Below are 15,264 nucleotides of genomic sequence, written 5' to 3' on the forward strand. Positions count from 1 at the left end.
TACTTCTTATTTTAAAAGCTTCAATTCTAATTACTGTGATCAGTAATTGCTGTTCCCTAAAATTTACCACTAAATCAAAAGCTTTACTGCTAAGCTTCTTTCTTAAACTCTTGACCCTGAAAACAATGGCTTGAGTGAGAAGACAAGTCTTTTCCTGTCCTTTTTAGGAGGATATAGACTTTATCTGGAGAAGAAAATGGAGAAGGGAATGGCAACCCACTCCAGTGTTCTTGCCTGGAGAATCCCATAGACAGAGGGGCCTGGTGGGCTACAGTCTATGGGGTTGCAGAGTCAGGCATGACTAAGCACCTAACACACACACACACACATACACACACACACACACACAAAGTTTCAGGTTTAAAGTCATCATAGACAACCATTTGAATTTAGAGTGCAGAAGCAGTTGGGTTTTTTTTGGCCCTGGAAAGTTCCTATTTGTGATATTTAGTCACACAGATTGCAGGGTAAGGACACATAGCAGAATGGTTAGCTCTACTTTGAGTTTATCTCTATTTTATAGAAATTGCAGGTGTAAAATGTCTCTCTGTGGCTCAGATGGTAAAGAATTTGCTTGCAGTGTGCAAGACCTGTGTTTGATTGCTGGGTAGGAGAGATCCCCTGGAGAAGGGAATGGCAGCCCACTCCAGTATTCTTGCCTAGAGGATCTTATGAGTAGAAGAGCCTGGCAGGCTGTACAGTCCATGGGATCAAAAAGAGTTTGACATGACTGAGCAACTAACACTTTCATTTTCAAAAGTGGAAAAAAGAGAACCAGTGAATGCCAACACACACCCTGCCATTTACCTCTGTGTTCCAGCTGGTTTCATTTCTAATCATTTGTGAACTAACCACATCTTACAAAAATGATCTTTACCTTTCTTCAGGGATAACATTTTATAATGCCATTTTGAGTAAAGATTCTTTCCTTTAAACATGGGTTTTGCCTTCTCATTTGGAAGCATTGATCACATAGATGGTCTAGTATTAGGGAATAGAGAAGCACCTGTTTTACTCATGCTACAGGAAAAGCTAGCTGTATTATGAAAGCAACTACAAGAGTCAACTAAATTCTGAAATGTGCTATTATCAGTTCTTAATTGAAAAGTTTGATTGGTAAGGGGAAGAAGAGAAAATATTCACCAGTTCAACCCATTCATAGACAGGCTATCCCAATAACGACCCCAGACATCTGTCATCCATTCAATAAATATTTTCAAACCCTATTATATGTCAGGAATTTTAATCCATTTGGGAAAACAAGGATGAAACAAGATTAGTACAGTCCTTCCCCTCAGAAATTTTAAAACCAAGTCTATCACGGTAGACAGATAAAATTTAATTTGAAAAATAAATCCATGATGTTATAAGAAATTTGGAAGAAATAAGTAGGATGCTACTATATTGATGACAAACACTGACTATATTTTGTTTTACTACAGGCAGTATTATGTTTTATTAGTTTATTTAACCTAACCATCTATGAGGTGTTATTATCATCTCCATTTTATATAGATTATGAAAGTGAGGCACAGAGAGTCTAAATAAATTGTTCACAACCATAGTTTTCAGTGGCAGAATGACACTAATCCTATTATTTTAAATAGAGTCCATGCTCTTCTTCATCATGATACTATACTCACTTTCTTAAGACAATAAACTGGGGAAGACTTGTTTTCAAGGGAGATAGAAAAAGTATGGATGACAACCAAGTTAAGACCTAAAGGCTGAGGGAGAATCAAATGTGAAGAGTTGGAAAAAATTGCTTCAGGCTAGTTTAACTGCATGTAGGAGGAGCTCAGGATGGAAATGGGGAGGGTATGCTAAGCAAACTGAAATAGGCTTATATTTTTGGAGAGTTGTGAACAAAAGAGGCAAGTGATGATAAGGCAAAAAATTTTCAGGCCATGATAAAAATTTAGATTTTATTCCAGGTGCAAAAGAAGCCACTGAAGAGTATTAATTTTTTTTTAATCTAGCAAACATTGCTGTCCTTTTAAAAGGGTTTTGAAATTTATAGAATAGTATAGCAGAATGGTTAAAACTGAGAAAATTTCTTAAAATATCACATCTGGTCATTCTGTCTTCACAGAAAATCAAATCAACATGATTTCAAATATTTTCAGAAAAAATGCACTTTAGGTTGAAATCATTTCATTCATACACATCCGTCTTTTGCCTGTGGCTTCTCAGTGGAGTACATAGCCACAAACACTTCTTGTTTCTTCAATCGGAGAGAAAGAAATGAACAGATGGGAGATCAAAGGAGCAGCTGAGCAAAGAATCTGGCAAAATATGCAGCAATTTATAGGTAGATGAATAAAGATTTGAAAGACTAGTGTAGAAAGAGACTATAAAAATTATTCCTAGCTTCTATGTTATGGATATTGAGATATCTTCTGATCTTTTCTGATAGGGATTAGTACAAGAAGTATAATTGATTTTTAATAAGTGCCTAGTATAGTACCTTCTCATGGAAAAGTACAAGGCAGTTGATCTTGAAAGGATGTTAAAAAAAAAAAAGTAGACATGCCTTTTATATGAAACTGTTTCCCATTAGAACTAAGCATGAAGCTTTACTGCGTGTGTCCCAGGTCTCTTCAGTGGTTTCTGACTCTGTGATGCTATGGACTACAGGCTACCAGGCTCCTCTGTCCATGGGATTCACAGACAAGAAATATGGGAGTGGATTGCCATGCCCTCATCTGAATCATTACTTCTGGAAGTTTATTAGAAAATATGCTTCTTTAATCAAGTCCATTCATGTTCTTCCATAATCAGCAGGTATTTCTATCAGTGAGTGATTCTATGCAAAGAATTTTTTTTTAATTTTTAAAATTTTTATTTTTTACTTTATTTTGCTTTACAATACTGTATTGGTTTTGCCATACATTGACATGAATCCGCCACGGGTGTACATGAGTTCCCAATCCTGAACCCCCCCCCCCACTTCCCACCCCATATCATCTCTCTGGATCATCCCCATGCACCAGCCCCAAGCATCCTGTATCCTGCATTGAACATAGACTGGCGATTCGTCTCTTACATGATAATATACATGTTTCAATGCCATTCTCCCAAATCATCCCACCCTCTCCCTCTCCCTCAGAGTCCAAAAGTCTGCTCTACACATCTGTGTCTCTTTTGCTATCTTGCATACAGGGTCATCATTACCATCTTTCTAAATTCCATATATATGTGTTAGTATACTGTATTGGTGTTTTTCTTTCTGGCTTACTTCACTCTGTATAATCGGCTCCAGTTTCATCCATCTCATTAGAACTGATTCAAATGTATTCTTTTTAATGGCTGAGTAATACCCCATTGTGCACATGTACCACAGCTTTCTTATCCATTCATCTGCTGATGGACATCTAGGTTGTTTCCATGTCCTGGCTACTATAAACAGTGCTGCGATGAACATTGGGGTACATGTGTCTCTTTCAATTCTGGTTTCCTCGGTGTGTATGCCCAGCAGTGGGATTGAATGGAAGACATAGTTCAGGAGTAAAGTATGCTTAAAATATTTAGTCTAGATTTCCCTAATCTTGTTCTATTATGTTGCATACTTGTTTTCCTTCATTCAGTGTTATTATATATTATTTTATGTAGACATGTCCTAATGTCCTCTGAAGTTAGAAATTATTTTATTCATCTTTCTTGGTCTTACTACACCACTGAGCATACACTCAATAAATAGCACATTGTTTAAAAAACAAGAAAAATAAACATTTTGACAAAATTTGGTAACTTCCAGCTCTAAATTCCTTCCTCCATAGTCTACATAAATAAGAATATTATGTACATACACACACACACACACACACTGTATTTTTTTCAGTAAATATGAAAATAAAACCTAGTTTCTGGGAGAAAAGTCTATTTTGGTACTTTCCATTTCCTACTTAAACTCTTTGCTTCAAGATTTGTTAGGGTAAAGAGATATCTCAGCACTTTTTTTTTTTTGAAATTTGTTAACATATGTTTATTAATTCCTACAACTGTAGTTTCTATTTATTCATGCCAAAGTTTAAAATATATCTACTCAGAGAGGGGAGCATCCTTAATTTCTGAAGCTCTTTTAGAAATATTTTAAAGGGAACAGCTAATACAATGTTTAATGGTGAGAAACTAGAAACTTCCTGCCTAGGATCAGCAACAAGGAATAATGTCCTCTCTCACAAATCATTTTCAACAACACAATGGAAGTACTAGCCAAGGCAGCAAGACAAGAAAAGGAAACAAATAGTAGACAGATTGAGAAGAAAGGAATAAAACTTCTTTTTCTTGGCAGATGACATGATTATCTATGTAGAAAGAATTGACAAAAAAAAAAATGCTTCTGGAACTAATAATTAATTATAGCATAGTTGTGGTGAGATAAAAATTGCTATACAAAATCAGTTGCTTCCTGGTGGACCAACAATGACCAAGTAAAATTTGAAAAAAAAATTATATTAGAACCTCCACAAATCAAATACTAAGGTGCAAATCTAAAAAAAAAAAAAAAATGTACAAGCTCCACAAGAGGAAATCTATAAAACTTTAACGAAAGAAATCACAAAAGAACCCTGTGAAAAATATTTTATATTCATGCATGCTAAGTCACTTCAGTCTTGTCCAACTCTTCATAATTTTATGGCCTATAGCCCACCAGGCTCCTCTGTCCATGGGATTTTCCAGGAAAGAACACCAGAGTGGGTTGCCATGCCCTCCTCCAGGGAATCTTCTTGACCTAGGGATTGAACCCATGTATCTTAGGTCTCCTGCATTGGCAGGCAGGTTCTTTATCATTGGCACTACCTGGGAGTCCATATTAATGGATAGGAACACTCAAATTGTCAAATGTTAGTTCTTCCCAACATGATCTATGATTCAGTACAATCTCAGCAAGTTATTTTGTGGTCATTAGCAAACTGATTCTAAAATTTATATAGAGATGCCTAAGACCCAGAATAGCCAAGACGATATTGAAGGAGAAGCTCAGTGTTGAAGGATTGACACTTTCTCACTTAAAGACTTACTTTATAAAGCAACAATAATCAAGACAGTGCAATTAAAAAAAATAGAAAAATAGATGAGTGGAACAGAGCAGAGAGCCCAGATTAGACCCATGCAAGTATAGTTGCCTTGACAAAGGAACAATGGTAATACAATGGAGGAAAAAAATAGTCTTTTCAGCAAATGGTGTTGGAACAACTGGACATCCACAGGCAAAAAAAAAAAAAAAAAAAAAAAAGAATTCAGACAGAACTTACACCTTTCGCAAAAGTTGACAGAATATGAATCTGAATGTGAAAGAAAAAATATAAAATTCTAATAGACAACATATACAAAAATCTAGAGGACCTTGGGTTTGGCAAGGACTTTTCTTTTATTACAAATTTTATAGATTTATAATTAACATTTTGTGTTATGTTCATTGGGCTTTCCAGGTGGCATTAGTGGTAAAGAACCTCTCTGCAAATGCAGGAGATGTAAGACATGGGGGTTTGATCCCTGGGTCAGGAAGATAGGAGGCATGGCAGCCCACTCCAGTGTTCTTGACTGGAGAATCCCATGGGCAGAGGAGCCTAGTGGGCTACAGTCCATAAGGTCAGAAACAGTTGAACATGACTGAAGCACTTTAGCATGCATGCTATATTCATTACAGGCATACAGCATAGTGATTAAGTATTTTTACACATTATGAAATGATCACCACAACGAGTCTAGCTATACAAGTTGTTATAGTATTAGTGATCATATTCCTTATAGTGATTTCTATCCCTGTGACTTCAGTCAGTTAAATTCAGTCTATCAGTTGTGTCCGACTCTTTGTGACCCCATGAATCACAGCATGCCAGGCCTCTCTGTCCATCACCAACTCCCGGAGTTCACTCAAAATCATGTCCATCAAGTTGGTGATGCCATCCAGCCATCTCATCCTCTGTCGTCCCCTTCTCCTCCTGCCCCCAAACCCAGCCAGCATCAGGGTCTTTTCCAACGAGTCAACTCTTCCATTGAGGTGACCGAAGTATTGCAGTTTCAGCTTCAGCGTCAGTCCTTCCAATGAACACCCAGGACTGATCTCATTTAGAATGGACTGGTTGGATCCCCTTGGAGTCCAAGGGACTCTCAAGAGTCTTCTCCAACACCACAGTTCAAAAGCATCAATTCTTTGGTGCTCAGCCTTCTTCACAGTCAAACTCTCACATCCATACATGACCACTGGAAAAATCATAGCTTTGACTAGATGGACCTTTGTTGGCAAAGTAGTCTCTGCTTTTTACTATGCTGTCTAGGTTGGGGGAATGCTTCCAGAAACAATTTACAAGACCAGCATTACCCTGATACTAAAACCAAAGACATCACACAAAAAAGCAAAATTGCAAGCCAATATCCCTGATGAATATAGATGCAAATATCCTCAGCGAAATGTTAGCAAACTGAAATCAACAATTGTTCAGTTGCCCAGTTGTGTCCTACTCTGAGACCCCATGGACTGAGTCACTCCAAGCCTTCCTGTCCCTCACCATCTCCTGAGGTTTGCCCAAGTTCATATTCATTGCATCAGTGATGTCACCCAGCCATCTCATCCTCTGATGCACACTCTTCTCCTGCCTTCAATCATTTCCAGCATCAGGGATTTTTCCAATGAGTCAGCTGTTGACATCGAATAACCAAAATACCTGGGCTTCAGCTCTAGCATCAATCCTTCCAATGAGTATTCAGGGTTGATTTCTCTTAAGATTGACAATTTTGATCTGCTGCTGATGCTGCTAAGTCACTTCAGTCATGCCCGACTCTGTGCGACCCCATAGACGGCAGCCCACCAGGCTCCCCCGTCCCTGGGGTTCTCCAGGCAAGAACACTGGAGTGGGTTGCCATTTCCTTCTCCAATGCATGCAAGTGAAAAGTCAAAGTGAAGTTGCTCAGTTTTGATCTCCTTGCTTACAATTTCTTGCACGCTTTTGATTTCTTTTAATGAATTTGACAGTCATATATATGATCAAGTGGGATTCATTCCAGGGGTGTAAGAACAGACACGTAGATCACTGGAACAGAGTAGAGAACTCAGAAATATACCCGTGATCATGTGGTCAATTTGGAGTAGGAAATGGCAACACACTCCAGAGTTCTCGCCTGGAAAATCCCATGGATAGAGGAGCCTGGTGTGCTATAGTTCATGGGCTCGCAAAGAGTCAGACATAACTGAGCAATTGAACACACACATGTGGTCAATTAACCTATGACAAAGGCAAGGATATACAATGGAGAAAAGACAGTCTCTTCAATAAAAGGTGCTGAGAAATCTGAGCAGCTACATCCAAAAGAATGAAATTGGATTAATTTCTTACATCATAAACAAAACAAACAAACAAAAACTGCATTAAAGATTTGAATGTAAAACCTGAAACCATAAAACTCCTAGAAATTATTTGTTCCTTTGCTTGAAACATTCCTCTATCTTCTCATTTTGTTTTATTTTCATTTTTGTTTCAAAGAGTTAGGTAAAACAACTACCTCTCCTGATCTTGAAGGGATAGCCTTATGCAAAAGCATCTACTGTATAGACTGCTTGTGCCTGAGAGCTTTTGCAGGCCAATTGGAGCTAAGTGGGCATTGGCCAGGGAGTGTCCCTAGGAAGCACTGTACCTCAGGCCACTTTAGCCAAGTGACTGGAGCTGAAGTGGATCCAGGCCAGGGGAGAAACACTGGGGAGACTGAAACAATTCACTTGCTGACACCTCTGATTCTGGAGAGTTCCCTGACCATTTGGCAGAACTCTAGGGTTTAATAAATGAATTTTCTTCCTGTATACAATTTATGCTCTATATTCCAAGGCAAACAAGTTTGTGCTTGGGCCCTTCAGTAGTATCCCTTCCTTTTACAGGTCATCGTGTTTAGATATTGTGTTTCTGTCTCCTATCAATTTCTATGTGGTCCTTCTATGTGCAGGAACTATCCAGTTAGCCCTCAGGTCTTCTTTAGGAAGAATTGTTATATATGTAGGTATAGATTCAAGGCATCCATGGAAGGAGATGAACTTAGAGTCTTCCTATACCACCATCTTAGATCTCTCTCCCAGCAATAACTTTTAGACCCAACACAAAAGAATATATTCCATGAAAGAAATAACTGATAAATTGTACTTCATTAGAATTAAAAACTTTAGTTCTCTGAAAGACTTTGTCAAGAAAATAAGCCAAGCTACAGACTGAGAGATAATGTTTGTAAGATATATATATATATATATATGAGTAAAGGAATATTATTTAAAATATACCAAGAAATCTTAACACTCAACAATAAGGGGAAAATGTCCAATTAAAAAAAATGGGCAAAATACCTGAATTGATACCACTCCAAAGAAGTTACAGAGGACAGTGCATGAAAAGAAGTTTAACATCATAAGTCATCAGAGAATTGTGAGTTAATAACCATGTTATTGTGCTACGTATCTCTTAGCATGGTGAAAATTCAAAACACTCTCAATACCAAATGCTGTTAAGGATGTGGAGCAATAGAAATTCTCAGTTACTGTTGGTGAGAATGCAAAATGGTACAACCATTTTGTAAGACAATTTGGCAGTTACTCGTAAAACTAACCATACTCTTAACCACACACTTCAGCCATTGTACTCCTTGTTATTTACCCTAATGAACTGAAGTCTTATGTCCATACAAAAACCTTACATGGGGCTTATAGGAGCTTCATTCATAGTTACCAAAACTTGGAAACAACCAATATATCCTTCAGTAGGTAAGTGAATAAGCTGCAAAACTTCTAGACAATGGAATATTATTCAGCATTGAAAAGAAATGAGCTATTAAATCATGGAATAACATGGAGAAACTTAAATGCATATCATTTAGTGAAAGAAGCCACTCTGCAAAGGCTATGTAGTATATGATACCAGTTATATGACATGCTGGAAAATATAAAACTATGGATACAGTGAGAAATATCAATAGTTCTAGAGGTTGGGAGGGAAATAAGGATACATAGGCAGAGGACACAGGATTTTTAGGGCAGAAAAATTGTTCTGCATGATGCTATAACGGTGGGCACATGATGCTATAGGTTTGTATCAACCCATTAATGCCCAACATCAAGTGAACCCTAATGTTAATGCGGACTTTGGACAACATCATGTCAATACACTTTTATTGATTATAACAAATTACTTTCAGAGGAAAGCTGATAGTAGGGCAGCTGTACGTGTGTGTTTGATGGAAGGCATATGAAAACTACTTTCTACTCAATTTTGCATGTAATATAGAATGGCCCCTACATATAACTTTAAAAATAATTAGCTCCTTTGAAATACTTTGAACATCTAGAAGGACAGATTCATGTCTTAAATATCTTGGTATCCTGAAGTGAGGAAAAATGCTTGCAACGGAGAGGAGGCTCAATAAATATTTGTTATAAGAATAATATGTACTCTGTCTCTTTTTAGGCAATTTTAGGTATTGCTATGAAGTTGATCTATAATATATTTTATTAGATATCTAGTTTGTGACAGTGAGTGGGTATTTAAGTATGGTATACTAACGACTTCCCTGGTGGCTCAGACGGTAAAGCGTCTGCCTACAATGTGGGAGACCCAGATCCAATCCCTGGGTCAGAAAGATCTCCTGGAGAAGGAAATGGTAACCCACTCCAGTATTCTTGCCTGGAAAATCCCATGGATGGAGGAGACTGGTGCGCTACAGTCCAAAGGGTCGCAAAGAGTCAGACACAACTGCTAAGGAGGAAAACAATAATTTAATCATTTAAAGAAAATACCTTTCTATTCTCAGTTAAACATAGTTTTGTTTCATTTCTAAAATCACACATACATTTCAATTTTATTAAAATGATTTTGAAGAATCTAGCAATAAATCATAAGGATTTTCTCCCTTGAAATTTTCATGTGTTAGATGTATTACACATTTTAACCCTTAAACATTGAGATATACTTGCAATTCTGGAATACATCCTACTTGGGGATATTTTATGTATTTCATATACTGGTGGATTTGATTTGAAAGGATTACTTTTAGGATTTTATATATAAATTATTAAGGAAAAACTGGCTATGGTTTTTAATTTTATTTTTTTGTGTGGAGTGAACTGTAAAAAAAATTATGTATGTTGTTATTTTTAAAATTTACTTTTTGGTGTGCTCTGAAACAAGATACACATACACACACACAATAAAAATAACTTACTATTTGATATTTTCACTGAAAATACCTGCAAAGCTGTCTAAATCTGATAGATACGTTCCTGCATTCTACTTTGACAGTGTTTATCCATTTTTTACTTTAGTTTTATACTTAATTCAAATTTATTTTAGTGACTTTAATGCTTTTGAAGTATTCAGTTTAGAATCTTCAATTCATTAGCATTGATTTGAATATAATCTTTCTTTATTTTTCCTTACCTCAATAGCTGATATTTTACTTTACTTTGAAAATTAAATTGTTGTTTTCTTTCTAATATTTTTTATTAAATTTAGAGTTGATTCTGTTTAAAATTTTCATAGACACAAGACCTTGTTTCTGTACTATTATTTCTTCTTTTACGTATTTTGCTGTGTTTTTCATTTCTACAATTAAATTATCTGTTAATATATTTAGTATTTGAATTTAATTGTGACTCTAGCTTTTAACTCAGTTCATAAGTTAAAGCATGATATCCTCAAAATTCTGTTTCCTAAGAATCTCCTGTGATTTCAGTGTTTTAAAAATTTTTGCATAAGTGATTTACAAAGATTTAATTTACTTTTTATGTTGCTGAAAATTTTTATTGATTTCTACTTCTACTTTATTATGATCATAGAATGTATGTGTGTGTATATACATATCCTCCACTTAAATTGAAGAAAGCAGGGAAAACCACTAGACCCTTCAGGTATGACCTAAATCAAATCCCTTATGATTGTACAGTGGGAGTGAGAAATAGATTTAAGGGCCTAGATCTGATAGAGTGCGTGATGAACTATGGAATGAGGTTCATGACATTGTACAGGATACAGAGATCAAGACCATCTCCATGGAAAAGAAATGCAAAAAAGCAAAATGGCTGTCTGAGGAGGCCTTACAAATAGCTGTGAAAAGAAGAGAAGTGAAAAGCAAAGGAGAAAAGGAAAGATATAAGCATCTGAATGCATAGTTCCAAAGAATAGCAAGAAGAGACAAGAAAGCATTCCTCAGCGATCAATGCAAAGAAATAGAGGAAAACAATAGAATGGGAAAGACGAGAGATCTGTTCAAGAAAATTGCAGATACCAAGGGAACATTTCATGCAAAGATGGGCTCGATAAAGGACAGAAATGGTAAGGACCTAACAGAAGCAGAAGATATTAAGAAGAGGTGGCAAGAATACACAGAAGAACTGTACAAAAAAGATCTTCATGCCCCAGATAATCACGATGGTGTGATCACTCATCTAGAGCCAGACATCCTGGAATGTGAAGTCAAGTGGGCCTTAGAAAGCATCACTATGAACAAAGCTAGTGGAGGTGAGGGGATTCCAGTTGAGCTGTTTCAAATCCTGAAAGATGATGCCATGAATGTGCTGCACTCAATATGCCAGCAAATTTGGAAACCTCAGCAGTGGCCACAGGACTGGAAAAGGTCAGTTTTCATTCCAATCCCAAAGAAAGGCAATGCCAAAGAATGCTCAAACTACCACACAATTGTATTCATCCCACACACTAGTAAAGTAATGCTCATAATTCTCCAAGCCAGGCTTCAGCAATATGTGAACTGTGAACTTCCTGATATTCAAGCTGGTTTTAGAAAAGGCAGAGGAACCAGAGATCAAATTGTCAACATCTGCTGGATCATGGAAAAAGCAAGAGAGTTCCAGAAAAACATCTATTTCTGCTTTCTTGACTATGCCAAAGCCTTTGACTGTGTGGATCACAATAAACTGTGGCAAATTCTGAAAGAGATGGGAATACCAGACCACCTGACCTGTCTGTTGAGAAATCTGTATTCAGGTAAGGAAGGAACAAGTAAAACTGGACATGAAACAACAAACTGGTTCCAAATGGGAAAAGAAGTACGTCAAAGCTGTATACTGTCACTCTGCTTATTTAACTTATATGCAGAGTACATCATGAGAAATCCTGGACTGGAAGAAACAAAAGCTGGAATCAAGATTGCCAGGAGAAATATCAATAACCTGAGATATGAAGATGATACCACCCTTATGGCAGAAAGTGAAGAGCAGCTAAAAAGCCTCTTGATGAAAGTGAAAGAAGAGAGTGAAAAAGTTGACTTACAGCTCAACATTCAGAAAACGAAGATCATGGCATCCAGTCCCATCACTTCATGGGAACTAGATGGGGAAACAGTGGAAACAGTGTCAGACTTTATTTTTTGGGCTCCAAAATCACTGCAGATGGTGATTGCAGCCATGAAATTAAAAGACGCTTACTCCTTGGAAGAAAAGTTATGACCAACCTAGATAGCATATTCAAAAGCAGAGACATTACTTTTCCAACAAAGGAGTGTCTAATCAAGGCTATGGTTTTTCCAGTGGTCATGTATGGATGTGAGAGTTGGACTGTGAAGAAAGCTGAGCACTGAAAAATTGATGCTTTTGAACTGTGGTGTTGGAGAAGACTCTTGAGAGTCCCTTGGACTGCAAGGAGATCCAACCAGTCCATTCTGAAGGAGATCAACCCTGGCATTTCTTCGGTAGGAGCTGAAGCTGAAACTCCAGTACTTTAGCCACCTCATGCGAATAGTGGACTCACTGGAAAAGACTCTGATGTTGGGAGGGATTGGGGGCAGGAGGAGAAATGGACAACAGAGGATGAGATGGCTGGATGGCATCACTGACTCGATGGACGTGAGTCTGAGTGAACTCTGGCAGTTGGTGATGGACAGGGAGGCCTGGCGTGCTGTGATTTATGGGGTCACAAGAGTCAGACATGACTGAGTGACTGAAATGAACTGAACTCAACTGAATTGCCATTTACCAGGCGTGCTCTTTCAGAGAAGGCAATGGCACCCCACTCTAGTACTCTTGCCTAGAAAATCCCATGGATGGAGGAGCCTGGTAGGCTGCAGTCCATGGGGTCTGGATTGAGTGACTTCACTTTCACTTTTCACTTCATGCATTGGAGAAGGAAATGGCAACCCACTCTAGTGTTCTTTGCTGGAGAATATCAGGGACCGGGGAGCCTCGTGGGCTGCCATCTATGGGACTGCACAGAGTGGACAACGACTGAAGCAACTTAGCAGCAGTAGCAGCAGAACTGCTCTTTGAAGTGTATAGACCATCAAGTATTTCAGCAGAAGTAAAATAAACTATTTCATAATCATTGCTTTAATAAAAAACAATCAATATGAAGTGATAATGATAGAAATTTATATTTTAAATATATAAAACTTTGTTTTTTAAGAGTACAAAGTGAATCTCTGTTAATTTGTACCTGAAAACTTAAGTGTTCTGAAAGCCTGGTTTGTTTCTGGCTAGCTGGCCTTTAGCCCTGTTAAGAAAAAAACAACAACAGATAAACAGGTCTTCCTTTAGATCGTCAACAGGTTAATTACAAACAAGTATATTGTTCTTGGTCCATACAAATCTTTAGAGTACCGTTTTAGTGCCACTAAATTGATGATTATACATCAAGTATTATTTTTTTCATATTTACAGAGTAGACTAGAGTGGAAGAGGACCATGTGTGGAAATGAAAATGAAAATGCCACTCAGAAATCATGCTTCAGCAAAATAGGCCAAGTTAAATGTTGAATTTTAATAACATACTGTTAATCATGCTTTCCTTTCTGTCTTCCACAACTATGTACTTACACATCTCAGATTAAAAATGGAACTTTTTGACATTTCCTAATATTTTAAAATGATAAACTGAAATTACCCTTTGGAAAGCATAATTGTTAGTAATAAAAAGCTGCTATATTTCTCTACTATGAAGATGTGTTTTAAGCACAAGCGGGATACTTTATGTCTTAGCTGTTCTTGCACATCAGTTAAATTAGAATGCTTTGATATGTTAATTATTTATCATTTTAAATTATGCATCTTCAAAAATCAAAGAGACACATAACCTATAATTTATTATTCATTTAGCATGAAAATGTGTCTTTATGTGGCAGTTTCTCTTCTAGGTACAGAACTTCTGTTTTGATGTAAAACTTATCAACATATGGCTTCAAATGCAGGATGGAAAAATTAAGTTATTTGAAAAACTTCACACACATAATCTCTAGCAATTGTTTTCCTATGTGATTTTGCCACTTTATATGTCTTAATGATGTTCTAAGCCTGTGCCTTTGTGGATAGAGACAGATACAGCTACAGTATAATTAGGTATGGCGTCTACATCTGTGTCATTGCCTATACCTGTATCTATATATCTTTGTGTGTATGTATGTGTTTGGTTTCTGTGAAAATAAATATTCTGGATTTCAGACAAATGCATCAAGTTCATAGCAAGTTGAAATTAATAGAGGGCTCTCTATAAATAATGAAATATATAATTAAATAGCATTTTCTCTACTTCTAATAGGAAAGATTTTATTTTCTTATCTGTCTTTACAGTAAAGGGAGCCATAGAAAAATACAGTGTCCTTTTTCCCAGTGCCCTAAAAACAAATTATCTAATTCGACATCTAATCCCTTAAACAAATTAATACAACATACATCATGTTAACTGTTGATGTATATGTTAGGTATCACCCAAAGAAGTGATAAACATGTACACAAACAGAAAGGGCTTACTAGTCAAGAATTTGTGTTATTTAGGAGTGTTTATGCAAAAATTTGACAGACAAGCCTGAGGAATGGTTATACTACATTATAGTTTTTCCCCAACTTTGTTTAATCCCATATTAGAAGTAATAACTATCCTTTGTCGCCTAACCATTCCAAAAGAAAAGGATATCAAATGTACTGAATACTTTCTAGTTATGAACACTAGCTATTGAGCTCCATTTATATTTCATATCCTTTAGACTATTTTTCTACAAATTAAACTTTAGACCTTTTTAATAAAGACCTTACCCCTTCTAATGTCATTGTGATTTTGAATGTCATTTCTAAAGTGTAGCTGTAATCTATATTTGTCAAACACAAAATAGAATAAAATGAACAGCTTTCATTGCTTATGAGGAAAATGGGACAGAACTCATACCATTAAATAATTGGAAATCTAGAACAATATACACATCTATATCTAATACCCATTTTGGAAAAAATGTTTTGAGGTACTTTGAGGATAACAGGTTCAAACCTCAAGAAATCTCTCCTCTCCA

This window comes from Ovis canadensis, chromosome 5 (assembly GCF_042477335.2).
Source record: "Ovis canadensis isolate MfBH-ARS-UI-01 breed Bighorn chromosome 5, ARS-UI_OviCan_v2, whole genome shotgun sequence".
Lineage (NCBI taxonomy): Eukaryota > Metazoa > Chordata > Mammalia > Artiodactyla > Bovidae > Ovis > Ovis canadensis.